We start from the raw sequence: 27,119 nt of genomic DNA on the forward strand, positions 1-27,119 counted from the left end.
ACAGTGCAAACCCAGCAGGATTAACCAAGGTTATTAACATGCCAAATACCGTGTAAAACCAGGCATCACAAACACAGCAGCATCCTGGATCCTTGATTGCATCAAACATACTTAACATTTCAAACTGGTTACAGATAAAACATTTCATTTGCTCTAGAACTGTCTCAGAAATGCAAAGCCAAGAGGACCACAGGAGATCCTAGAATAATCTACTCCTTCCACAAAAAGAGCTGCGTGGAAAGTATGTTAGCCATGGTAGGTACTGCTGGCAGAAAGCTGCCAGTCACTGAACCTGGATTTGTGCAGCTGCAATGCCTAGATAGAATACAATTTCACATGCTGATTTTTTCCACTGTGGGTTGATATTAGGGAAAAAAAAAATAAGAGAGGAAACTGCTGCATGCTTGCCCATTCCCTGTAGCTGGTAACATGTTTAAACATATACCCTCCCATTGTGGTGACCAATGCATGTGGACACGCACTCTTTACTTCTATCCACACAAACAAATGAGAGGGACAAACAAGTTAAGAAAACTCTCCTGGCAAGAGTCAGAGGAGAGAATAAACAAGGTCTGCTATCTCAGCATCAGCCAGGCAGACTGCATCTCCGCTGATAAAGAGTTGTTTTCTTTATTCACGAGTCTTCTTTCCTTCTTTTCCCCCTCCCCTGAAGATCATCAAGCAATACAGTTTCCCACACTCCAATTATGTCCATGTGATTTTTGGCAGATGGACAGGAAATGACTGAACCTGGCAAAGGTCATCGACACAACATCCCTTTTATTTCCACTCCACCTCCCTACAGCAACTGCCACCACCTGATTTACATGGAGATAGACAAAATGCCATCAACAGGACTATCACTGCTTCTGAGCTTCTCTAACATTGCCAGGACTGGGAAACACGTGTCCACGTCATGGAAGCACCACGGAAAAGCCTGCATTTTCCTTTCCTTGTGGGCTGCTCTTCACAGTAATCCAGATAACTTTATGTGTTTACTGGAAAAGACCAAGCCTGTGTAAAACCAGCTTCCTGAAGCAATTAGTTGGGTACGTTTGGTGTTGGTTTTTATGGCTTCTTTTTTTTTTTTCCTGCAGACCTATTGCCCACTTAGTAATTGCAGCTCATGAATCAGTCAGGATTTGTGTCACAGGTCGTGGCCACCAAAACCAATTCTACCAATGGATACACACGCCATACTTCAGAGAGGAAATATCAGTTGCATTTGTAACTGTCTATTTACAGCAGCAAGCTAAGAAGTATGGAAATGAGCTGTGAAAAGACAAAGCAGTTCTTCCCCTTGAGAGTGCCGTGGAGTTCATCTTTAATATTACCAAAGAGCAGAAACAAATTCAAGTGGCAAGCCCTGCACTGAGGCAGAGACTGCTCTGCACGCATCCAAACCCAGCCAGAAGTGCCGCCCCATTTACATGTGGCCAGACTCCAGAGAGCTTTAGGAACTCACTCTCTGCTTGAATGCAAACAGCATTCAACTTCTGCGGAATTCTGCCACGATGCTTTTGTAAATATCACTTCTGTGATAAACTTCTCAAGGCATTCTCAGGTCTGCAGCAAAACCACCTTTGTGTTTTATGTGACAGTGAAAACAAATCCTCCTACCAGCCAGGCAGCATCATAGTTTTGCTAACTTTCCCTCAAAGCTTCTGTTAAATAAAATTAAGACACTAGTCAGGGCTATCCTCACTCTTTGAGCAGTTACTTAGTGCTTAGAAATATTAAATAATGAATCTTCACAGTGCTTCTGTAAAATGTGAACATAAACTTCACTGGTATTTCACGGGGACAGGGAGGTGGAAATGTGAGGGGCCTCCCCATCTCAGTCAGGCTTAGCACCAAGGCATCTCAAATCTCTGACTAATGCTGTAGCACTTGCTGAGTTACTCTTGCTTCTTTCAGTAAAACTTTCAAAAGCAACAGCCTCAGCCTGCCAGCTCATGCTTTCCCCTGTTAAAGCATGTAGCAAAGGTATTTTGGAAGCAACTTGATGACATGAGCCAAAGGTCCAACTCCAAAACCAGCTTAGGCACTCAAGAGGCTGCCCCTTCCAGTCACTCCAGGACCCTTCAGCTGATCCTCTGTCACTTGAGCGCTGCAGGACACGTCTTACTCCAGATATGACACAACTTTTCCTTTCAGCTGGGAGCCCACCTGCCCTGGCTCAGGCCATGAGACCATGGTGCTCCTTGAGTCACACTCTCTCCATCTCTCAGCAGACAAATAAATTCGTCCCCAGCTGAAATCACTCATGTTTTGTTACTGACTCACAGCAGTTTATTGCTTGTTTTAATTTTATAATACTTTCTTAAGAGAGGTGCACTTCTGCTACCTGGATGAGTAAGCCTGGTGTCCTCATGCAACAACATCTGGCAGCTGTTCAACAACAGTCACTAGACTGTCACCACAGACTTGGAAGACAGCTGAACCTCAACCCAAATGCATCCACTGCCACCAGACATCACAATCAAACAGGGCCAAAACCACCAAGAGGACACTCAACATCTCTCCCCTCCACAGTCTCCTGTGGACAGCATGGCTCAGATACAGCTCATTTCATTTCACTATTTCACTTGCTGTTTCACTTGCTGTTTGTAAAGACCCACTGCAGTGTCAAAAATGAAAAATATTCCCAACAATGCAGTGGAAAAAACCTGCAGAGAAGGATAAGGGTGCATGCAAAAGGCCCAGGTGGGGGACTATGTGGCAGCACAGCTGACCTAGCGGCAGCAGACAGCTAGCAGAGATAAAAGGGGAAGTGTGATTCGAGCGGGCTTTCCCTCACTGCCCACCCTGACACCTGAGGCTGCAAGGAAAACCCTCTGGTGGGTGGAAATGGGGAAAACCAGGAGGCAAGTGCATGTGAAGTGTGCTGGATGATGCTTGCTGCGTTTGCTAGAAGGATGCTCCCTGCTACCCCCAACTACATAGTCCAGCACTCCCAGGAGGACTCTCCACATTTTTTCTGATTTCTGGAAAATTAATTTCCTTTTAATACTCCAAACCATGTTAACATTTCTGTTGTGTGCTGGGAAATATTTCATTTTGCATCAAATGGAGTATCTTGGAATGTCATCAATATTCTTGTTGCAGGCTGACCCAAGACTGTCCTTCCCAACAGCAAATCAAACCTCTGTTACTGAAGTATGTTGAAGCATCCTGTGTGTCCATCCACACCAGTGTTACAACTACCACTACTGTCAGTTCTTTGGGAAAGAGCATAAGAACCAGCACACCTCCAGTGGGGCTGTCTCAGTTCATCTTTGCTCTGCTGGAGAACTTTGTGAGCTGTCGCTGCAGGCCCCCAGCTGGGTAATAATTAGCACTGACTCCATGATTGCAGAAGCTGATCAATTGCTTTATTCTCTATCTCATATTATACTATACTTATTAAGAAGCTCATAACCCTTACAGACAGTCTGATACAGCTTTGACCTAATTGGTCAATCCATGCAAACACCATCCATTGCCAATTAATAAATAATTTGGTCACCCTTTGGTAAACAAATCTCCATAACACTTTTCTCATTATTTTCTCTGAGCTTTCTTACAGCTTTCCCCAGGAAAATCCTGGGAAAGTCTGTGCCTGCTGCTCTCTGTGGCCACAGGTCTGCACTCTTGCTTCTAATGGACTTTGATGAACTTTCTTCCATTAAGTTTTCTAGTAACCTTCTGAACCTGTTTTGGCCTTCACAGTTTCATGTAGCAATGGGTTCCACAGTGTACATACATGAGGGTGGAAAAAGTGGGGTTTTTCTCCTGTTTTAAATTTGTTTCTTGTAAATTTAATTCATGTTTCAAGTAAATGAGCTGACTGTTCCCTCTTCACTATCTCCTTTGCCATCTATCCCTTTGGTATCCTCAGAGCTCCACTTGGTCCTGTAGGACTACTGCAGAACTTCCCAGAGAGGCAAAATCTGATCATGCAGATAAAGTCATTGACACTTTTCTCTTGGCTCTCACATTTGTAGCAATGCATTTATTATATAATTAAGGAGAATCAGTTGGTTGCAGTCTTGAATGCTCAAGTTTTGACTTACAAACCTGCTACTATCACAGAAGGATTGTGCATGCTCCACAGAACAGCAATATTCAGTGCAAGCAGTATTTTGGCCCAGGTTGGAGTTTCATTCCTAAAGCAAACTCTGGTCTTTGATTCCCCAGCTTTTTGGATACATATCCATTCATGTCTGCAGTACCATTCCAGGAGCAGCTGGGTTTTGAATAAGCACAACATTCTTCAAAGAAAGGTTCCAATGGCTTTACACTAATTTTTAAAAGAACATAACCTGAGTACTAACAAAGACCTCTTTTATAACCAGGACAGATGAGATCCAAAAGATTACACAGCTTGTTGCAGGCCCTACGTACAGCTTAGCAGCAGATCTGGGATAGCATGCGAGATGTTTAACCTTCAATGCCTAGAGCAGCACAGCACTTCCCTTGAAGCACCAGGTTGATCCCTATCAGACCAAACAGCTGAGTACTATGATTTGCAGTGCCTTTGTCATCAGATTTTTTTCACTGTTTTTCTGCTGGCTTTGGGGGGGGAGGCCACTGTCGCTTTCATAGCTAACACCTACAGTTCTCCACAATGCCTTCTCTCAACTGATATTTTCCATTGTCATGTTCAGCTTTTCCACTGACAGAAAAGTCAAAAAATAATAACGCTGTGAAATGCAGGTAACACGTGACCTCTCTACCTGTCAAGGCTTCTGAAAGAGGAACCTTTCCTTTGCTAAACAGCAGATGCCACAGTAGCAGGATGTGGTGAGCTGTTACCCCACATTTTAGTTTAATAAGGAGTTTTTTTCCTCTTATATTTAATTTTGCTTTGAAATGCCCTTGCAATGGAAATTTCTGCTTTACTAATTAGCAAAATCAGTGTCTTACTGATGCACCAGTTTGGGTTCCTGCACGGAACAGGACAACCAGATATATCTGTACAAATGTGGGTTCCATATATAGATGTGAACTTCATAGGAAATGTAGTATTTTTAACATTTGGTGGCTGTACATGGATTCCACCAACTGGCAAGACTTTGAATTTCTGCAGATTTCGGCTTTCCTTGCAGACTACTATTGTGGATAACAATGTGGCCTTCTGTTTTAATAAAATACTTGTTCTTCTGAGACAAAGTTCTGCCTTCCAGCTCAGACACTGATCCTGCTCAGAGCAAAGAAGTTGCAAGGTCAGTGGTGCAGGGAGTTGGGAGAGGGCATGTGCACAGGGTTTTCCCAACTGCGGAGCTTTTAGGGGATACAAATAAGAGAGTTTGGAAGACTTCATACTACTAAAGGTGAATATCCCCCAAGAATCTGAAAAAATGGGAAGTGAGCTGAGAGCCATGGTCAAGCTCACAATTATGAAAATCAGAGTCTACAGTTTTGTGGGTGAATGGTATCAGTTTGAAAACTGATCCCATTCCTTTTCACACTGCAAGCAGTAACATTAAATCTCCAGTTTCTGGCTAGGTGAAGTTGCTGTCTTGTCACACATGTGGAAGTAAAAGACCAATGTTCCCATGACTTCAATCCATGTCAGCAGGAGCCCAGAAAGGCTGGCAGAAGGAGACTGAGTAAGGCTGTATTTACTGTTGTGGCCCTTTATGATGGACTCTTCCACAAGGGAGCTTCGTGGCTCCTCACTCTTTTTAATACACAGAGAGGTGTGGTAAGAGTTTAGGCAAAAGGACACTCAGAGGCTTTGCTCTGAGCTGACACCTTGTGATTCACATGCCCCTGTTGCCCTGTAAATAGCAATGGCATCAACTCAGCTCCTTCAGGATGGTTTTTGGCTTCCTCATCAATAGAAAGTGCCACATGGCATGTCCCAAGACACCCAGGCATGCAGGGTCACATGAAGTTTCTATCCACAGCTGGCTAGCCAACCTTTGTTCATGACTTCATGTCCACCTGTGTCTGCTGGGGACCACTGCCTCTAACATGGAGCAGAACTGAAGACAAGAGGCTGAGATGCCATAAATGCTCTCTTGATAAAAATGAGCAAACGCAGTCTGCTCTGACTGGTCCACATGGTGTGGAAAACACAAGTAATAGCAGCTGCACCTTTCAAGCTATGTGTGTGGAAAACCTGTGGTAAATCACACTCCAATTCTGCCATGTCCGGACAATAACGCCCCATCTTTCTGATGGGTGCAGCTGCCCAAGCAGTACAATGCCATGACTGGAGACCTTATTTGGATGGTGTTTGACACTGGTCAGACTGCAGAGCTTCTGTTCACAGCCTCCAGAAGGTCTGTGGAAGGTCTGAGCCACCTCCAGAAACAAGCAGCAGTCCTGAAAGCAAAACTGCCTTGGTTTGGCTCATTGTTTTTGCCTCCTGGCAGAACTGACTAGCCCAGGTCAAGCCTTACATGGGTACAATTACAGTGACACTCAGGTCAGGGATCTCTCCACCCAGCTCATTACACAGCGTGGATGTACCACAAGTGCTCTGAATTTCTGCTGTCACTGGGGACACACAGCTCTGGAGTGACTACGAGTTTGACGCTGACACCACGCTACCTGTAGTAATGCTTTGTATGACGTTCACTTTGCTGCCTATAATTATTGCCCTCGGATTTTTTCCACCAGCAGTGATGCCATATCTTGCTCCATCAGGCTTCTGTGCTCCTGTACGCCTTTCTTGTAGATGAAATGTCACATATTAGAATCATTGAAGAGGAATTCAAAGTTGCAAATGAATGCAGAGGAAGCCAAAATACAGGAGGAAAGTTTTTTTTCTTATCTCCATGTAGAGATTTTATTTTAAGAGAAAAATGGCTAAATATGGATGCATATACAGTGACTAAAAAAATTAAGCTCCTAGTCTAAACCCTCCCATGACTAAAATTCTACAGTTTTTATCAGGGTACCTACTTCCTCATTATTAGTAATCATCACTACTTTTTGACATGCGAAAGTTGCAACAAACAAAACAGAATTGTCACTCAAATCACAGAATAAAAAATTGGTTTTTCTTACATTAAGTCTTTTTTTCAAAGCTAGTAAGCATTGTTCTGTGAGTGAGGTAAAGCATCAGAAAGAAGTGATATAAATTCTTGAGGTGCCAGACTGTAATCCAAAACTATAGATCACATGAAACCTTACTGAATTAAAAACCAAACCAAACAAGTCTTGTGAAGCAGTGGAAAATATAACTTCGCACGTTCCACAAAGAAGTCAGATCTTGCATTACCTCAGGTGTCCTGGATGTGTTTAAACCTTAAACTTATTTTTATCTGTTTAATCATAATAAGCCACTACCACAGGCCATGCTATTTTTGGAGGCAGAGAATAGGACAGTGGAGCAAGTGAGTGACAACAAGTGGCAGGTTTGAATAAAACATGATCCTCCCCTAAGAGCGTCAGCTTGGCACGATGGAAGGCATTGTTGTGCCTGACAGCCATTACCACCGAGCCATTTCCTACCTGCTCTTCCCTCTGCCTTGTTTAGTTTAACAGCTCCAAGTCTCGCAGGGCGGCTGCGCTGCGGAGGGCTAATGGGAAAGGGTCCTTGTAGTGTGATGACAGCACTGTGCAGCAGCAATTCAACTGGGGCTCTTGAATAGGTGCCCAGACTAAATGAGTCCCATCCTATCGCACCAAAATTTCTGGGTTTCAATTTTTTCATCTCTCCCATATGCAGCCCTGGGAACGCCCTGCATCTCTTGCTCTGCAAACACTTAGGGATGAATTCCTCGGCTGCTGGAAATTAGCTTAAGGATCAGCAGAGCTGCAGTGATTTCCAAAACACTGGAGTCTAAACTTCAGCTTGTTTTTACTCTTAGTCTGAGGATGGCTGCACTCAATCTGATCTGCCCTTTTTACCAAAGAATCAGAGACTCAAGAGGAATTTCAGGTAGCCCTCACTGAGGCCAGCCTTGCCTGGGCAGATGGGGATTTGGGCTGTGCAGAGGCTCCAGGATCTGCCCCAGTATGATGCAAGCTTCATCTGACACACACATACGCACACGTGTGAGGGTAAGGCTGGGCAATGAACAAATAAACCACATTTTAACCAAAATGATGTGTTTACGTTCCTAAGAGCATCTGTAAGGGAAACAAAACAGACATATTTTACGTTTTACACAAAATTTCCACGCGACAGATAAACTACACAAATGTTACCTAAGGCAGCCAAAACCTGAGGTCAGCACTGCTGGAAGCCTTGTGGGTACCAATCCAGAAGGAGTAGGGAAGACCACGCACCCCTTTGCCATAGACAACAGGAATTTGCCCCTGTCACGAGCAAATGTAATGCAAATTGATCGTGGTGAAGAGTTCTCCTTTTCAATCTAGTGCCCAACAGTGAAACAGTACTTTCGGATCCTGGCATTCAGAACTCATGATTTGTGCCCTGAAGCATGACAAGACTGGATTCAAAATCGAAACAAATTTTAAACAATTCTGCATTTGCCTGTTTTTCTAGCCTCCAGACGTCTCTGGCATTGTTAAATCCTGAATGTCACCAAAATGAACCTTCTTTTTTTGTCTTTTTACTCTCATTTTCCTGATCCCATCTCCCAAGGTTTGCTGTACCTCACAAATAGCTGTCAACTGAAGCATAGATAACACTTGTGACATGAGGCTCTCTAAGTATCCTATGGTTAGAAAAGCAAGGTTAAAGCCCACCTGATGGCCCCAAGGGCTGGTGGCTTCTAAGGTTCACCAGCTGTGAATGGGAGAGGGGGAGTGGGACTGGACCGTGTGACCATGTCACATCTGAGCCCTATGCTGAAAGCTGTGACTTGGAGACTCCATGCCCTGCCAAAGGAGCATCCCACATGCAGGCATCCAGTTTGTCTGTGGGCAGCTGACACCAACCCTTCAGACCTCATATGGCCATCAGGTCAGACCTTTCTACATAACACAAGAAAGGGCTTTTTCATCATGCTTGAAAAGTGGCAGGTTGGCTTTAGAGAAAAAAAAATTCTGGGGGTACAGGAGGAAAAAAGGGAGCAAGAAAAGGTCCGTAATGTCTATGGTTTACTGATTTCAGAGTTTAAAAAAAGTAAAATAAAACTAAATTTCTCTATAGATTATACAATTATTAATCTTTTTAGAAGCTTTTCTAACATTGCACATAATGAGCAATTCATCAAAGCATATTAGGTGCCACAGAAGTTGCATTCAATATAAAGGGGTCATTAAGTTTCTTGTAATTGCACATTACTGAAGCTTTCATTAGTTCTAAATCAAATCAATGGGATGTGCATGTATGCTCTTTAATTGACTTTATGTAATAAAAGTGTGGCCAATAGTGATCCTTTGGAATCCTCCAAAATGAGCCACCTTGCAATGCTGTTCATAAAAAAACGGCTTGTGTGCAGCTGGGCATATCAAATAAAGCAAAGAAACAACAAGTGGAGGCAAGAAAGAAACACCTTAGTATTTGCTGAGTGCCCTTTTCTTTCCATGGGTAGAGAACAGCCAAGAGACTTCACTCTTCTTCCACGCAACCAGCCTCAAAATCTGATGGACTTGAGCAGGAGTAACATGGTCTCAAAAATGGAAGCATCTTGGAGATAAGTTAAACCAGGATCTATATGATCTTCTTCTGAGCAAGAAGTGTTTGGTTGTCTTTTTTTAATTTTCTTTTTTTGTTTTTTAATGGACTCAGCTTGCCCTATTATCACCACCACCTTTTTCCTTTATAGCCCTTTTCATCAGAGAAGTGCATGCCAAACAGAACAGATCAGTGCCATAATTCACATCACCCAACAAAGAGGGCACCTAGGCAGGGACAGCAGGATGCTACCCTGCAGACCATACACAACGTGCCTACGGCACAGCGGGTGGCCAGTGCGGGGACACATCTGTGCCTTGCCCGTGTGAAGGCTGAGCCTTGTTTGGTAACCCCTAATCCACAGGGGTTTTGCTCAGCCAGATAAAATGATGACCATGAAGTGACTCAGTAAGTGGCCACACGCTGCTGAGTGGAAGAGAAAGGCTGGGTGGGGCTAATACAGTTTTTATGTGTTTGATAAGGGAAAAGAAGTCCACCTATGAGCCTGCTGGGGACTAGGCTGGGAAAGGTCATGCTAGCTGGGGGAAATCTTTAGGCAATGGAACACAGCTGCTAATCTTTAGCAGTGGGCTAGAACCTGGGCTGGCTCTGGCAATCTGAACTGGTGGCTGCAAAGAGATGTCAAAAAAATGGATGCAATAAAAAGTCATGCAATAAATTTGCTTTTGGCGTGATGACCTGATCACCACCTGCAACCACGACAGCATCTGTTGCTGGAGAACCCCGCAGCTCAAAGAGGAGTGCATGTCCTCTTGGTCATGGCTGCTTGGACAAGAGCACTGGCAATGCTCAATGACACTCATGCATTGGCTTTGTACCACCTTAACTAGGGACAGACATTTTCATAATGAAACCCCCATCCAGTTTGGCTGGGATCCTTTGATCCAAAGGCTGATTTAAGGATTCACACTGGAGACATACAAGTGCAGCTTGGGCCATGATGTGGAAACCCCCAGGGTGCTAGTGGATGCTGTCCCCAGTGTGGAGACGTGGCTGTGAAAACTGCACCCAGACTGTTCCTGGATTCCAGTACTCCTTGGATGCTAAAACCACCTACAGCAAGTATCTCAGATTATAGCAGCTGGAAGAATACTCTTATTTGTACGTGGTCCCAGCGTGACAGAGCTGCAAACATGACAAAATGTCTTTTCCTCTTTTCTCCTCTCCCACATGCTGTGCCTAGCTGCAGAATGGCTCAAGCTCTCGCTGAACTGACAGAGCAATGTCAACACTAAAATCACCACATGCAGTTGCAGGAATTCAGCAAGAAGCACAGCTGGGCTCCCAGGGAAGACAAAACCTTCCCCCTTTCAGCTCAGTGCTTGACACAAGAACCCTGCTGATGCTCAGTGCCCCCCATTAGAGAGGAAATTCATTCTGCCCCAAGAACAAAGCACTGTAAACCTGCAGCCAGCACTAGAGAACTAGGAAAAAGACACTTGAGAGCAGTTGTACAACACTCATCTCTCAAACACACTTGAGGACCTGAAATTTTATTCAAAATGGTTGCATTACACTTTCCAAACAGCCACTTGCAATATGCACCAGGCTTCTTTTCTGCCTCTTTTTGAGTAGCTGGACTTCAAAACCCTTGCTTCTCAATGGCTGAGAAATGACAGGGTGCTTCCATGGCTCAGGCTGCAATCTCACAGCACATCCAAACTCCAGCAGGAGTTGGCCTGCACTTTTGAGAGGTGCTCCAGGTAACAAAATGAGTGGAAGAACTTTAACAGTAATTCAAGAGGAGCTTTAAAAAATTAATAATGCTTCAATGAAGATAACTGGCTGCTTTCATGAGATTCAGTCAGGTCAAATCAGCTAATTCAGAGCAGGAGGTAAATGCATGGAGGCTAACACAGCAGCTTTGGAAAATCCACATGACTACACATCGCTTGAAGGGGCAGGCAGGTCCCTGCTCCCTGGGGAGCTGGGCCAGGGCATGCAGACCACAGGACCTAGCTGTGGGCATGCAGATGTGCAACATCTGGCTCTCTCTTCAGAAGCATCCTTGCAACAAGAGCAACCCAGCAAGAGTCAGCAATTGCTGAAGACCCTGTGAACCAAGCGCTTTTTAGTCTGGAGATTGGGGAACATCAAGGACATTCCACCGGTGAGATAAAAGAAAAAAGTGCAACAAAGGTTTTGATGAAAGGCTGCACAAATTAATTGTTGTTTGCTCCACACAAGAGCCCTTCTGGTGGACCACACCTTTTGTCAAACATCGTTCCATGAAACAAATTATTATCTCCAGTAGCTTCCGTCTACACACATTTCTGAAATACTTTCATTCCAAACTGTTTTGAGAGGAAACATTAAAAAGAATGGAAACCTGGCAATTAATCAGATGGAAACCTTTGTTTCCATTTTACGGAATAGGAAAAAAAAGAAGAGAGAATTATAAAAAGAATACCCAACACTAACTGCTAAGTAGGAAAATGAAAGATAAGCAGAGGCCAGGGACTCGGACCACTGGTGTGCTGCATGCATTTACCTGCGCTCGGATGTGGTTCTAAAGGGTGGGTCAGATCTGTGCTCGCCATTCTCGTCCAAACCCACATAAACACCTAGTTTGAAACTGGGTTTTGACAGATGAAAATTCTATTTCCTTAAAAACTCACAAAATAAAAACCTTGAAATTTTTTTTTTCAAAGCATGGATGAAAGGCTCTCCTGGTCAAGACATAGAGCAAATATTTACAGGTGCTGGGGAGACACCATTTCCTCCCTTTAGGCTTCAACCTGGTGTCTGCCACATGATTTTATCCATTCAATGATTTTTTTTTTTCCAGACATCTGCCAAGAGGAAATAACTTAGCTGTATTGGGAGTCTGGGAATCCTAGAAAACAATCTTAAATCCATAAAATAATTGAAGTGCAGTTTTACTGAGCTGTTCAGTTCGATTCTGATTTTTACTACAATGTCAACAAGAGTTTAATTTGTTTTAAAGTTTAGGTTCTTAAATCTGAGTGATATACGGTAGTTTACAGCTTGCTGGCAACAGCTACTGTGGAAAAAAAAAATGGAAAGTGCATATAAAGGCGGTTCTAACTTTGACATTGTGAAAGCAGGGAGCAGTGCCAAGAGCAGCAAACAGCATGGCTTTCCCAATCCTGGCTGGCTTTAGGGACTGCTTGCTATTGACATCAGTCGCTATGGGATACATTTCCCTGCTCTAACAAATCTCATCTGGAGCCTGTAATTAAAAAAGAAATGTCTCGAAGTGTAATTTCTTTCCCTAAAACATTCACAGATGTTAACTAGATTGCTAATAGTGTGAGATGTCTGTGGGTGGACATCTTCCTCCTTATCTGCTGTGTCAAAGGGGACAATTTATTTATTAAAACCAGTCCTAAAGGTAGTAATTTTTCTGCATGCATTTTGTGTATGGGGGTGGTGGTGTCTTCTTCCCTAAACTGCTTGCCGAATGAACGATTTGGAGGTGTTTTTCTTTATAGTTTTTTTTCTTTTCTTTCCTCTCAGAAGTCATCTCTGAAGTCAGCCTGATTTAAAAGGTACTCAGAGTGACTAAAAATGTCTTTGCTGAGCAGATTGAGAAGTATCCTGTCTGAGCTGTAAAATTATAACAAAAATAAAAGTGATTGTAATAATAATAATCATAATACTAATACTAATAGTAGTGATGTAAGTTTCCTGCTCCAGTGACTTTCCACCAGTGTCTTTGGCTGATGCCCCTTGGAAAGTGCTGCTAAAAGCATTTGCAGGAGCCGCCGAAGGGCCAGGGAAGCTGATGTGCTTCAGACACACACTGGACACGCAAGGGGGAGAACATGAAAAAGGGATGAGAAGCACGTGTCCCTGGGGAAGTAAGAAGGGGTTTTCTTGGCTCTTGGAGAGGGTGGCAGCCCCAGCTCTGCCACAGAATGCTGCTCCCAGCCAAGCATTTCCCATCACACATGGCCATGTAGAGCATCCCCCCGGTACCCGGCAGGAGGTGATGGCTGAAACTCTCCTTCCTAACACGCGCAGCCCAGACGCAGTTGTCTGCTTGGGCCTTTTTCTCCGCCAGCTTCCCCCCCCCTCTTGCTTTTCATTTTCTTTTTTCAACCAGCTTTGATTGGAGCCAGAGCCTGGGGTAAATCAGAGGAATTTCTAGATTTTTCTGAGTGCTGTGAGCTCTTGCTGTTTTCCGATACCTATTTCCTGCCCTATCTAAAATAACAGCAGCTGCAGGGGCCTGATAGAGAAGAGCTCCAGGGGAGAAATTCTCACAAATGGGGTGGGAACGAAAAAAAAAAAAAAAGAAGAAAAAAAAGACTTATTAGGGAGACGATAACACAGAGAGCCAGCATCAGATTAATTGTTGGAGCTGATAGCACCATAGGCTGTGGATGCTGTTGTCAGAGGCAAGCAAATCCTGTAAAATGGCCATGGGAATGATAAGTCTCCATGTTTGCTGGGATAACAGAGGTAGCTTTACAGCACTTGTCCTATTGTATGGAGTATCATGCCTCGATTAGCTAATGTCTCTGAGGGCCAGATAAGTCAGGATGAATGTCCTGCCTTAGAAGCTTTCATGCTTTCTGTTTGGCGTGGCTATCTATGGAGAGCTGCAACAGAAATCTTTGTACACATACAGAAGGTCCCCTCTTTAGAGAAAAACATCAGAGAAAATGGAAAGTTGTTGAAATTACATTGTTTTCCATGGAGAACACATGGTGCAGTGTTGTCATTGTCTCATTACAGACCACATGAATGAGTACAGCCACTCAAAAGATTTCCAAAAAGGGACCTTATATATTTGTATGAGAATTACTCCAGTAGAAGAATGTCTCTGTACTACTGGCATCAAGGGTGACAGAAACAGACATGGCTCACTCATATGAAATATACTTATGCACCATTCAGTGTGCAAGAACACGCTGAGATCTCCTTGAGATCCCTTGCAACCAACACAAACATTGCTTTAAGTATCAGCACACCCAAAGAACCAAAGTGAGTGTGCTTGAAGCACTGCCAGTGAGTGAAATACAGGCAGCATTTCAGGTAATTGTATGTGTCATTAAATTTAATATATTCATGTAATTCTACAGTTACTCTGGGAGCTATAACTTGTGTCTGTATCAAGTTTTGGGTCCTGAAATTTTCACCCAATATTAGAGATTTTCATGCATTATTTATTTTCAACACAGGAGTTTTTAGAAGATTATTAAGTGAAGGTTATCATGATTGTGAATTGGAGCCTGATCCAAAGAGTACAGGAGACAACTGAAGAATTCCAACTTGCTTCAATGAGATTTGCATCAAGTTCATATTAAACACAGACAGACATCTGCAAAGGTAGTCTACAAATATGCAATGTACTGGTGTGATGGCTTGGCAGGAATAAAATACCAGTCACTGTATTGTAAACACTCTATTTTCTTCATTATTCCCAAAAGATCATTTGAAATGTTTCAATGTTGATATGCAAAAGAGGCAGGTAGATGTGTTCTCTTATTTTGCCTGAATTTTGAAGCACTCAAGACTTCCCTGAGGTCAGCAGACTTCTGATTTCTACCACTCAAACAGGATAAGCACATTTCTGTGTTTACTTCAGTGTGTTGGTTTTAGTGCATATTGCATGTGTGATCCTAGAGCCCTACCCACTTTCTAGGGAATAGTGGAAAACCATGCTAAAAACCAAACTAAAACAGGGTTTTAGTAGCAGCATGTAGTTTTTCTTTTCTAGATTTTAAACCATTTCTCTAGAACTAAAAATCTTTGCTTCACTTGAGTACACAGCACAGCTGCCAATTTTTAGTTGTTAAAACAAGATCACGTTAAGGTACTTGGTTCTTCCCATCCTCAAAAGAGGCTCCTTAAGATATGAACAATATCTGGTTCATATTCAGGTAATTAAACAAACTGGCCAAGTTTAGACAGACTAGACAATATTCTGGCAAAAAAATCATGAAACTGAAACTAGCTAAACCATTTTTTTTAAGTTACTCTTGACAATACAAAGAGAGTGAATTTGTATTCCTGTAGAAGTAGAAGTAGTTAGAAAATATGAGGCATTGCCTAATCCCGTTTTAAGCACTGTTATGGCTGTGCTGCATTAGGTATGCTTACAGAGCAGTACATTTATAGTAAACTGGGTAAGGAATTTGGGAGTAGGATTAACAAGCTTTCCTTTCACACTATACTAGATCAGATCACAGTAGGACATCAATCTGCAAAAATTCCTAAATTTTGTTCAAGAAAAGCGAGGATAGTGAAGGTCAGAGACAGTCTAAAGAGCAGCATGGCAATTATTTACTGACAAGAGACTGGAAAGAACATCACATGGAGCTCAACTTGGACTTTAGACACGTAGGAAAGAATGGTTCATTTTATGCCACTAATCATAGCCAAGGATTAAGATATTTTGGAAAAGCCCTATTATTTCTCATTCTGCAAACCCGGATTTCATTACTGGTAAATCATGAAGTTTATGAAGTCCATTCATACAAATTGATTTCCTTTCCTGATTTCCATTGGCATGTGAGACACAGATACATAACAGAAATAAAAGTTTTCAAAGGAAAAGAGAAAGATACACAGAAATGTCTGTTAGTACTTAAAATCAAGGTAATCTCAAGTAAGCATGAAGCTAGATGAATTGTCCCTGCTGCTAGTACATTCATTCTTAAATAAACTGGTTTTGGGTCTGAACAGGTAGAAATCAGTGCAGCTTCACTACAATTAGATGGATCTATGCTGATTTACTCCAGTTGCCTCTATCAAAAATACCCAATGGTAAGTTCTCCCATTCATAAGATTTTAATTTTGCAGTAATGTAAAATCTAGATGTCTTTTCCATATTATGAGAAATATTCCCACCTACGCATCTCAGTGAAGAATTCTTACAATCATTTTAGTGTCACAAGATGTGGGGTTTTCCCCCTTCAGTGCTGCTTCCCCCCAATGAAAGTTTTTCATATGAGATGTAAATCTGTCTTCAGACAACTTTCTGAACACAGATATTTTTTCAAAAATAGGCACAGGGAGGTGGTGGCCACATCCCTCAGGGGATCATGCACGACAGAAAGCATGATACAGCCTCATCTGGTGTCACAAGCATCTGCCAGCTCCTCCCTGAAGCAGGCTCTTAACTGACAGCAGAGAAATTATGTTGGTTGCTGCAGAAATTTAGATTTTACTATCAGAGAAACCATAAAAATAGCCCTGAAACATCAGGTATGCATCTGGCTGACCTCTGGCTGGCTGACCAGAAGTTTTTAGGGTCACAGCTCACACCATGAGATGTAGACAGCCCTGTATCTTACCCCCTTCCTCACTAAAATAAATGACAGTAGGTTTGCTGCAAATTTCAAAAGCAGATTTTTTTACCCAAATATTCACCTAACAAACAAAGAAAAGATCCATCCATTTGTAGATTTCTTGGCAGGAAATCTGGCATCTCTATCAAAGTCTGCTCACTTTTCAAACACTCCTCTGTGCTGAGTGCTTGAATCCAAAATACTCCTTATAATAATAAAGCCTACCCTACAGTTAGCTAATGGTACTGCTATGCAAGGGCAGGCCTTGGTTCCAGCAAAGTAGTTTGTGGCAGCAAAAGGTGCTCTGGTTTAAGATGGTGATGTTCCCCATCCCACAAAATTCAGTGGAAAGGAAGGGATTAGAGAAGAGTTTTCTCTTTTACTTTAGCAGATGATTTTTTTTTCCCAGAAGTATCCAAGTGATTTTGGTCTGGAAATACTTAAAAATTTGTGATGAGACACCATTCAGTCCAGGTGCTTTTCCTAAGATAACATTAAATATAGCTTTGGAAATTTCAGCAGATGTTCCGATTTTTTCTAGTTCAAAATTTCTTTTGCTACTACTCTGCCTTTATGTAAATAGCTGACTCTAATTGATTCTTTAATATAGTGATTCATAATCTGTTGTGAATCTTCTGTTAATTTACTTGAGAGTCTGTTATTATTTTCCCTGATTTAACACATCCTGTTTTAGAACACCCATCAAAGTTGATGGAAAAAAAATTTCGTGGCACTTGGATGACATCCTAAATGTAACTTGAATGCCATCTTTCAAAAGTTGCAAAGTAAGGGGATTTCCTGTTCTATTCTTCAGCTGCACATCCTGAAAGTGAGCTTTTACAAATCCTCAACTGCCTTGTCAAGGTCTGATCACTTCTACTCCTTCTAGCACTATTTTTTCTGGGTGGTTTCCAAGTGGGGAAAAATAAATGGATCATATACTCTTATTTTTATCATTTTTACTGAATGCTCTGTTACACTCTAAGTCTTAAAACTGATATGAACATTTCTCACTAAGTTCAGGTGATGGGACTATATTTATTCAAGGACTACTTCCCATCCCCTTTGTTTTTACCATATTTCTGAGGGTTTTTTGGTCTCCCTATGGGAGCTTTCTCTGGCAGCTCTGAAGCCCTTTCTTTGCTCCTTAAAAATCCTGTCTATAGAACATAGAAATAAGCCATGGGGTTATTTGAAGGTCCTGCCCTGGAGGAGCTGCCCACCAAACCTTTCCACCTGCAGTCAGTGCAGCCATCTCAATGCAGACCAACACAGACAGAAAGACTCCTCTACCCTCTCTCCTTGGATCTATGTAAGTTTAAGGAGCACAATGCTCATTTCATCATCTTCTCTCATTTTTCTCTATACTTAAATTACTGTGGGGCAAAGTGAGCTATTCTTTAGACACCCTTTTCCATGGCAGTCAAATCCTGGGCTCTTACTACTCATTTGTACCATTTCACTTTTAGACAAACTCCTCTCTCTCACACCCACACTCATCCTTTCTCCTCTTCTTCCAGAATTCATCTATGCTTTTTTTTTTTTTTAATGGGGATGTTATATTTAACCTTCCTCTCATTTCTCTTTTTCTCAGGCCTTCTTTCTCTCTAATTACGCCATCAGGTAGTTTCATACTCGAAGTCTGAAACTTTAAAATGCTTGCTGATGGTGCTACAGCTTCATGAGACAGCTGCTATTTTATTTTCCTTTTAAGTTTCCCAAATGGAGTAGATGTATTTACACATGCACTTGCCTGTACTTGTCACAAAGGGCCCCATTCCCCCATCCCTTCCAGTGTGCTGAATCCTTTGCAGCCCCAGCTTTGACTGGGGGTCTTGGAGTCTTGCAACACAGATCTGCCTCTGCCAGCAAGCTCACACCAATTAAGCTGAAGGCTGCAGCTATCTCTGGAATTGTGAGTTAGCTACCAAAATAGCACCAAGGAGCTGCTTTCACATTAGCATGTCCTTCTGGCAAACCTTTCCTTGACTTCAGCATTGCTGGTTCCTCTTTAAGACTTTAGTTTACCATTGAAATGGCTTGAAATATCTGGGATATCAGATTGCAAAAAGGTAAGTCTGAACCCTCTGACCCCAAAGGCCATGGTCACCTTTATCTCTGCAACTCTGACTACGTGCTGAATAGGGCAGAAATCAGCAGTTTTTCTGGTAACAATGGAGGTTTGCAGGTTCCTACCAAGTGGTGACACCTCATCCAACTATAGTCTATGGTTTAAATAGATGGTAGTGTGCTTTCCTGGCCTGTAAAGGTCCAGCACAGGTTTCCAGAAACAGTGGGAGAATTCCTGGAAAGTTTTCTGAAGCATTGCCCATTTCTGAAGCATTTTTCTGAACCCATTGCCCCTGGGTTTGTCTGCTGATGCAAAAAGCAGAGTCTTCTCTCTGTGGCTGATGGCACTTTCTGCCCTAAAATCAGCTTTGCATCTTTTTCTTTTGTAATGAGGTCTTTCCTCATCCTAACATACTCTCTGTGGGGAAGAAAAAAACAAGAAAAAAATGAACAGCCATCTCCATTTCTGGTGGCCCTTCCAGAGAGCAGAGTCTGGCTGAGGTACAACTTGGCAAAACTTGGACTCATTACAACACTCAGCAAAACCGGAATTTGCGTGGTACCAATTCTAGCAGCTTCAGGAAGCTCTAGTCTTTGGCTGCTGGGACCCACGGTGTGCCGTGCAGTGGGGAACGGCCAATGAGTCAGGGAAGTTTCTCAGGACAAAGAAAACAAAGAGTGCAATTGAAAAAAAAAACCCACCAGAAACAGCTTCTCTTTTTATATGGCAAGTTCATACAAAGTCATGTGAGATTGTGAAGAACATTTGAACTTTCCAGTACTACTGACCCAAAGACATTAATATGGCAAGTTCATACAAAGTCATGTGAGATTGTGAAGAACATTTGAACTTTCCATTACTACTGACCCAAAGACATTACCATAAGAAGAAGATGCCTGGAGAAGTTGTTAATGCCTCGTGCAGATGGCCAGAGGTGAAAGGCCTGAAGCCAATAGCTGAGTACAGGTGCAGCCTGGAGCTTGGTGGAACACAGTGATCACAGAGGAAAAAACATGTCAACTAACAGCAAAGAGATTGCCAGTCACTCCAGCTTTCCAAAAGAATAACTGGATAGCAATCACTCAGATGCCAACACTAGTGACAATCACAGCTCAGAGGTGAGCAGCAGTATGGAGCTACAATGGCTGTGCACAACAGAACCTCCAAGGGATGGGCTTCTCCACCTGACCTCATGTTTCTAAAAGGTTTTACTCAACAGGCACCTGCAGGATTTTCAGAAGTCAGTCATGAGTACAAGAGATCGCTCTCACCCACCACAACTACAAAGATGTAAAAGAATTAGAACACGAGGCCTTATAGATAATTTCAGACACTTTATCTGTGTATGGATTTGCATATGCAGGGTAGAAATAAAGGTCAAAATAAATATTCTTTAGTTAGTTATTTTCAGAGGCTTCTCTTGTGACCCAAAATAGCATTTTTTCTACTTCTTAAGTAATCTGCAGAAGACTTTGCTTATGAGGTGGCACTGAAACACATATTTTCCCTGAAGCACTAGAAAAGGTAGTGACTCCTGCTCCCAGGATATCAAAATGGATTAATAATATCTCCAGCAATACCTATTCTGCATCCCCAAAGGTATCACAAGAGTTATGAAATTAAACAGATCTTCAGCCCTAGCTCCAAAAGAAATCAAAAGTAATCTGGACAGTAGAGACATGAAGAATAAAATCTTGTCTACTGCATTCTCTGCAGCACTATGGCTGCAGAAGAGTCAAAATTGAATAGAGAAATCACGTTTTAGTTTAGCAAAGAAAGGCAAGTGAGGAACATTCATGCATTTACATGATGCTTAGATAATGAGCTGTAACTACATAAGGATCAAAGAATTAACTCACTAATTATGGATTAGGATAAACTGTAGCATTGCTTTTTCAGGACTGTTCCAGTGCTCATACTGCAGTTGTTCAGGAACAATACGGTTTGAAAGTTTTGACACACTTGCAGCACCGTCTCACTCAGCTTTCTGCTATTTGTCTTGCAGTAGGTTTCATGGTGAGCAAAATGTAGAAGACCTAAAAGTGAAGCCTGTAAATGAGATAGAGGGTTGGTCCAGCTCCCTGGTTTGCTGCCAAACCCAGCCAGGCTGGCCAGCGAGGAATAGGACTGCAGTTTTCCTACTGTATTTCTTACTCACCAATTGTTCCCAGGTATTTTCAATGCCCAGGCTTTGCAGACTTCCTCAGTGAGAGAGGAGGAGGGGAACATTTTGAGGGTCTGTTTTTTTTCATAAGCTTTCTCCCAGCCTGGTGATAAGCCTGTTGTGGAAGCCTGAGCCTCCTTTGGTTGCAATCAGCATCAGCTCCTCCGAGAGGAGGAAGGACCCGGAGCCAGGTTATCAAGCAGCCTGCTCTCTGCAGCGATGGTCAAGCCACTATCAGGCCCCTGCCCCAGCCCCCAGCTGTCCGCAGACACAGATGAAACAATGAGTGGTGCCGTGCAGAAATCTGCTTGGAAAAACTCCCTCTCTGCCTGTCTATCAGGGACCAGGCTTCCATGAATGCAACTATTATGTATGCTTTAACTACCAGCCACGCGCTTGGTCCTGTTCCCAACGAACCCAAAGGGAACAGTGTTATTGACTTAAGTGGGAGCAGAGGCAGGCCCTCCACAGCCTGGGGATCCAGCAGCTTGCCAGTGCCTCTCCAAGAGCGCTGTACGTGAAGTCAGGGAGGCTGCTCCCTCTGACACGGATGTGTTTGCTGGGCTGAGCCGCCAGCCCAGCTCCGCGGAGGCGCTGCGGGGGCCTGTGCTGTACTCTGCTCCCTCGAGAAAAGGGGCTTGCTACCACAACTTCCCCACAAATGTTTTGACAGAAGGGGCTCAGGACACGAGAGCACGGAGGCCAAGGCACGAGGCCACACCTGAGCAGCTAATATGCTCAGCTCAGCAGAAAGGATTCAAACAAACAACATATTCCTAAAATAATTTGCATCGGAACAAAGCTTTCTCACGAAGCTTGTGCTTCTGCAAGCCATGTATTTTCCTTGGCACTTCTCCAGGCTTAAAAGCAGATGTAAATGTTACCAAGGCTCAGATACAGCAACTTCTTCTCTCCTGACTGCCAGGGAAAGCTTACAGAAAATAACCAACAAAACTTTTACCATTTGAAACGGCAACGCCAGCAGTCATTGATACAGAAATGGAAGAATGAATCGGGCATGGGAGTGAGAAGTGACTTCTTCCAAGCTGTTCTCAGCTGGAAAGAGGGGGAGCAATGCAGCTGCAGACAAACACTTAGTAACTCCAAGTGTTAACGTGAAGGTGCATGTGCAGATGAACATCAAGCAAAGGCTGCTTTTCCAACACTGCTTTCTGCAGCTTTCCTGTTCCTTGGTCAGCCTCTGGCTCCCTCCGCCAGTGTCTGGCATCACTGAATGGGGCTGGAGCCACTAAGGACTTCTCTGAAGGCACTGGACACCTTCTTGAAAGCCTGAGGCTCAAGGACCTCCCTGGAAATGTAGGTGCTAACAAGGAAAGAAAGCAAAGCTCCCTACTATATTTCACAGCATACCACAGCTAAGAGGGAAGCAGGTCTGCTCTGTGGGCAACTGCACACCTGGGGCCGCAGAAAACCAGGAAAGACACCTAGTCTGGTCATCTGTGCTTCTGGGGGCTGTCTTCTGGAGGGCCTCCTGAGAGACCCAATTCATCAAACTTGCTAGAAACAGCAAAATGCATTCCCGTGGGTGTGTGGTTTCGTGTAACAGGATCCCCCTCCAACCCAGACGTGCAAGTCCAACGAAGGTCTGACTCGAACGCATTACTTCAGCCCTCCCTTACTCATCGCCTACAACCCAAGCCCCAAATGTTAACGACTCAGCGTGTTTTATCACAGTAGCATGTACACTTTCAATCATCATTAGAGACGAGGAGGGTCTAGGCTCAGGCACCACGCCAGGTTAAGTAAAACTTTCCATGAGGAAAGCTATTTGTTTTCTCCCAGAGCTGCGAGGCTTGGCCAAGAGGGAGGAAGGGAAAAGCTCGCCCAAGCCAAAGGTGTAGACAGTGTTACTGGACTTTACAGACTACCTGCATGTTGTTCTAATGACATTTGGACTACTGGAAATCACTGGTGAACTCAGGAGTTTTCAAAGGCATAATTGTGGCAGAGCAGACTAAACTTAACGCCTTAAGAGCCAATCGCTTTAATCATGAAGCTGAGATGTATGAAAAAGGATACATTTCAGCAAAAGAATAATTCTGTCTGCTATGGTTCCTGTTCAAATAAACTATATCACCAAACCACGTGCATTTCCAGAATACAGAGGAGTAAAAAAAGAACATATGGTTTAGACACAAAAAACTTTCATATATATACTGTATAGGAGATATATGGACTTGTCAGACATCTAACGGCTCAACACTGTAAGCAATTCATGGGAATGACATTAGCAAAAGCTCATATTACATCCAGGAGTTACAGCTTTTACTGCAAAAGTTCTATTTAAAAGAGCCATGTTCAAAATGAAATGGCTGGCAGGACTGCAGCTTTCAGTAACACTTTACCTGTGGTTTTGCCACTTTTACATACTTATTGGGGGCTTAATACTCCCAATTTACCTTTTCAGAGTAAAATACAAGTCGCAATGAGTGCATTCATTGGCATGGTGCTATAAAACTCACAGCTGTGCAAAGACAATCACAAGAACAAAAGCCTTCTTGTTTTAGAAAAGATGATTATGAGGTTCTGATACTTTCTGCTAGCCACATATCCAAACATCAGATACCTCTGTTTATGGCCTGTGTATTTTCATCTTACTATGCAAAGATTTATAGATCTGATCAGGATAGAGACCTTTATGAAAGCATTCATGTGGAGAGGAGGAGGCTGAATTAATATACAAAACTTCAGACAGGAGATCTGTCTTTCAGATGCTGCTATTTCAGTTTTGGCTGCTACACAGGACTCAGGACATTCTGGAAAATTTTTTTCAACGGCATGTGGAACCCTGGCCTCATGGCCAGCAATGAGAGTCTGCTCCTGATTTCAGCAAGGACTGCCATTGCATCTCAAAAGTTGAGATTAGAAGCCAGACCTTCAGTACTCAAGCACTGAGTAATCAAATACCTTGATTAAAGAATCCTCCAGGATGCTGCTTTACTTTCAGTTACAAACTGCTTTTGTAGAGTTTTGTGCACTAATATAACAAATGGGATTACAGAATGTACAATACACCTTGAAATCTGCTGAGAATATAAGTAATACATTTTTTCCTCCTGGTATCAATGTGTTTCCCCCCTCTCTTTTTTCAAAATTGCTTAATTTTCATCTGTAATGAAAATTACATTCTTTGATGTTTCTAAAAGCAGGAAATAATTTCACAAATGAGTGACATTCTGCTACATGTAAAATATCTAATAGCTCGTGGGAATGCCAGTTACAACCTGAAAAATATTTCTTGGCATCATCCATCCTGGTGAAATGAAAGACTTGGAGCTCAGTTCTGTGTTTCACACAGGCTACACTAGGTCCAGGAAAGGGAAATGGGGATGAGGAAGGTGATTTCAAGTCACCTACAGCATCTCCTGTTGTGAGCCTGGCCAGTTCCCAGCTGCCTGGACATCCGGAAAGCTGTGCGAATTTCCACTCTCCTGCCTCTGGCTTCGGGTTTCTTCTACCACTAAAGAAAAGCAGTTAAAATTCTGAAAAATTGCCTGAACTGCCCTAGTCAACACAAAAGAAGGAGGATTAGTTCAAGAGCAGACTAGCATAGCTTTTGACCCAAGTACTAGTTAGGTAACTGCAGAGACGAGCACATTCAAAATATACTGATATCAAAGATATAAATTAGGTAAATTTTCACATCTGGTTCAAGGGACCAGGAAGAATTTTCATCAGCTTGTACCTTCCCCAAACTATCCATCTCTTTGGACAATACTAATTCCACTTCACATCTCAAAGGGCTGTACGGAGTCACATCAATATCTAAATAACATGTATTTTCTTAAAAGAAATTACAGCATGGACTTGTACTAAAGAGGTCCCTCAAGCCTATCTGCCTAATGACTTTCCATGAGCTCCAGCACCCAGCACCCCACACTCCTCCAAGGTTAGATCTGAAAGGCAAACATCACTTACTTAACCTTCACTGCCTAGGGCAGGAGTGGCACATGCACATGGAGACACCGTCAGTCCCAGCATCACCTATCAGGGTGCCCCAGTGTCCTGCAGGTATCTAAAAGAGCTCCTCATTGCAGAGGACAGGATACACTCCCTCTCCCCTTGCAAAAGACCACGGATTCTCACAGAGGACCAAAACCAGGCATAAATGTCACAATTTCAACCACTTTTAATCAAATTTTCCTGTGAAAGCAGCAAAGGTAGTCAGACATAATCTTTGCTAAGAGGCTGAACTCAAAATGATTTGAAACGGGTGCTGGTATCCAAGCCAGATACCTTTCAGTATCAAGAGCACAGCCATAATATATCAGGTATCACTTTACAGCCTGAGTTTTAAATATGTTCTATATGTGGAATCACATATTCACACGCTGAAATGGACAGCACATTTAATGAGTAGCCCAGGTGGCTACTGTAGATTTTGATTTAAAATAAGATTGCCAAGACCAGAACTTACTTGCCAAAATGGAATTCTCTTTGTGTGCTCTCTTTATATTACTTCAGCTACCCACCTTTTACCAAAGCAGAAAAATGTCATATAAAGGATCTCTATTTATATAAATTAATTGACTGTTTTTTTCCATCCATACTTTGCAGTGTAAATGGTCTATATTTGGACATATTCCAGAACTAAAGGAATGAATATTACTTTGAAACTAAATGACTTCTGCTTATACTACTCCAAAACTCCTCTATGTATATTAGATACATAAATCAAACCTTCCTAAAGTGGTAAACAAGCAACCAAAATTTTATCAGTTATAATCTGGGAAAATCAATTGGATATTTTATTTTTCTGGCAATCCCCTAAGTATGTTAGATGTCAGTACCTCACATTTCTTAAATACTTTTAGATAAAAGTGGAGGTATTAAATAGCTACAAAATCCTGTGCAGATATACTTATTAAAGTGAGCGATGCTTTGAGAATTTAATTTTTAATGTCATTAAAATATTTCATTAATCAGGGATGAAGAAAAGGGTTGTTATACTCGGAGTAGCAGGCAAGGGAAGCAGTTAAGTACACCTGATCTGTCTCTGGCTTTCATATTGTTCACAAGTGCTACAAATATTCCACCCACTCCTCCAACAAGAAAAAAACTTAGAGGTGGATATACTAGTAATTAAAAATGGCAATATCTTAATAAAGCTGCTGTTTTAAAAAAAAAAGGCAGGTACATGGAAAAATGAATTGCTCCTATTTGGTACGAGCCACTTGCCAAAACTCACAGTCCCTTGTTTCACTGTTATGGTCAGAGGTGTGAACGAAACAGTACCAGGCACAAAGGTGCTGCTGCATCCATGCTTGGCCTCTTCCCTGCTGATCTCAGTGAGCTGCAGCCCCTGGGACACCAGGAGCAATCACTGGTGGTTTCCAGGCAGTCACCAGAGTGGCCAAACTGCCCTTTGAGACTGTGAGAGGGAGCCCAGACGTCACCCTTCCGGAACTGACAGGTGAAGGGGATTTTTAACCAAAACAGGATGAGTGTTTAGATAGTTGCTGGGGAGGAAAAGATCACATCAGAAGTGGCTTCAACTCACACTTGCTCTGGCCTATTGGTGGGCTTCTGCCATCCAGAGTGACCTTGCAGCAGCCCTCAACCCACAGCACGAGGTGTCTTGCCCCGCTCTCAAGGGCAGGATCCAGCTAGTGGATGTGGTTCCATGAGCTGACCCAACTGTGCAGATTTTGCTATTTTGGGCAGGCTAATTTTCCATTGCTGCTCCATAATCAATTGATATGACTTGAAGGAAGCAGGAAGAACATGTGAAAGAGCAAGACAGATTGAGGCCACCCTTTCCATAGGAGCCTGCAGTTCCATCAGATTAAATGTAATGTGAAACCAATGTCTGCAGTGGTGGTGAAAGCGCTGCCTTCATGAAATGCACATAGCATATACCTAAACAGGCTTCCAGCCTGACTCACAGCTTCATGCTCCTGTGCTGCATGTCTGAGGCAAGCCAGAGCTCTGCATGGTTTGAACAGGGTGTCTTGGCCAGCACAAATCCAACAAAAACACTTCCTGCCTTTAGCCCCTCATTCAGATACTGAGACAAATATAAAGAGGGTAGTAGTCCACTTCAGATATACACAG

The 27,119-nt window shown here is 42.8% G+C and overlaps 1 protein-coding gene across 5 annotated transcripts in view; it reads right to left on the reverse strand.

Annotated features, from left to right (window-relative positions):
* The window catches only part of NFATC1 (nuclear factor of activated T cells 1), a 110,156-nt gene that overhangs the window by 2,689 nt on the left and 80,348 nt on the right, over positions 1 to 27,119 (reverse strand). The window lies entirely within an intron of this gene.

This window comes from Serinus canaria, chromosome 2 (assembly GCF_022539315.1).
Source record: "Serinus canaria isolate serCan28SL12 chromosome 2, serCan2020, whole genome shotgun sequence".
Taxonomy (NCBI): Eukaryota; Metazoa; Chordata; class Aves; order Passeriformes; family Fringillidae; genus Serinus; species Serinus canaria.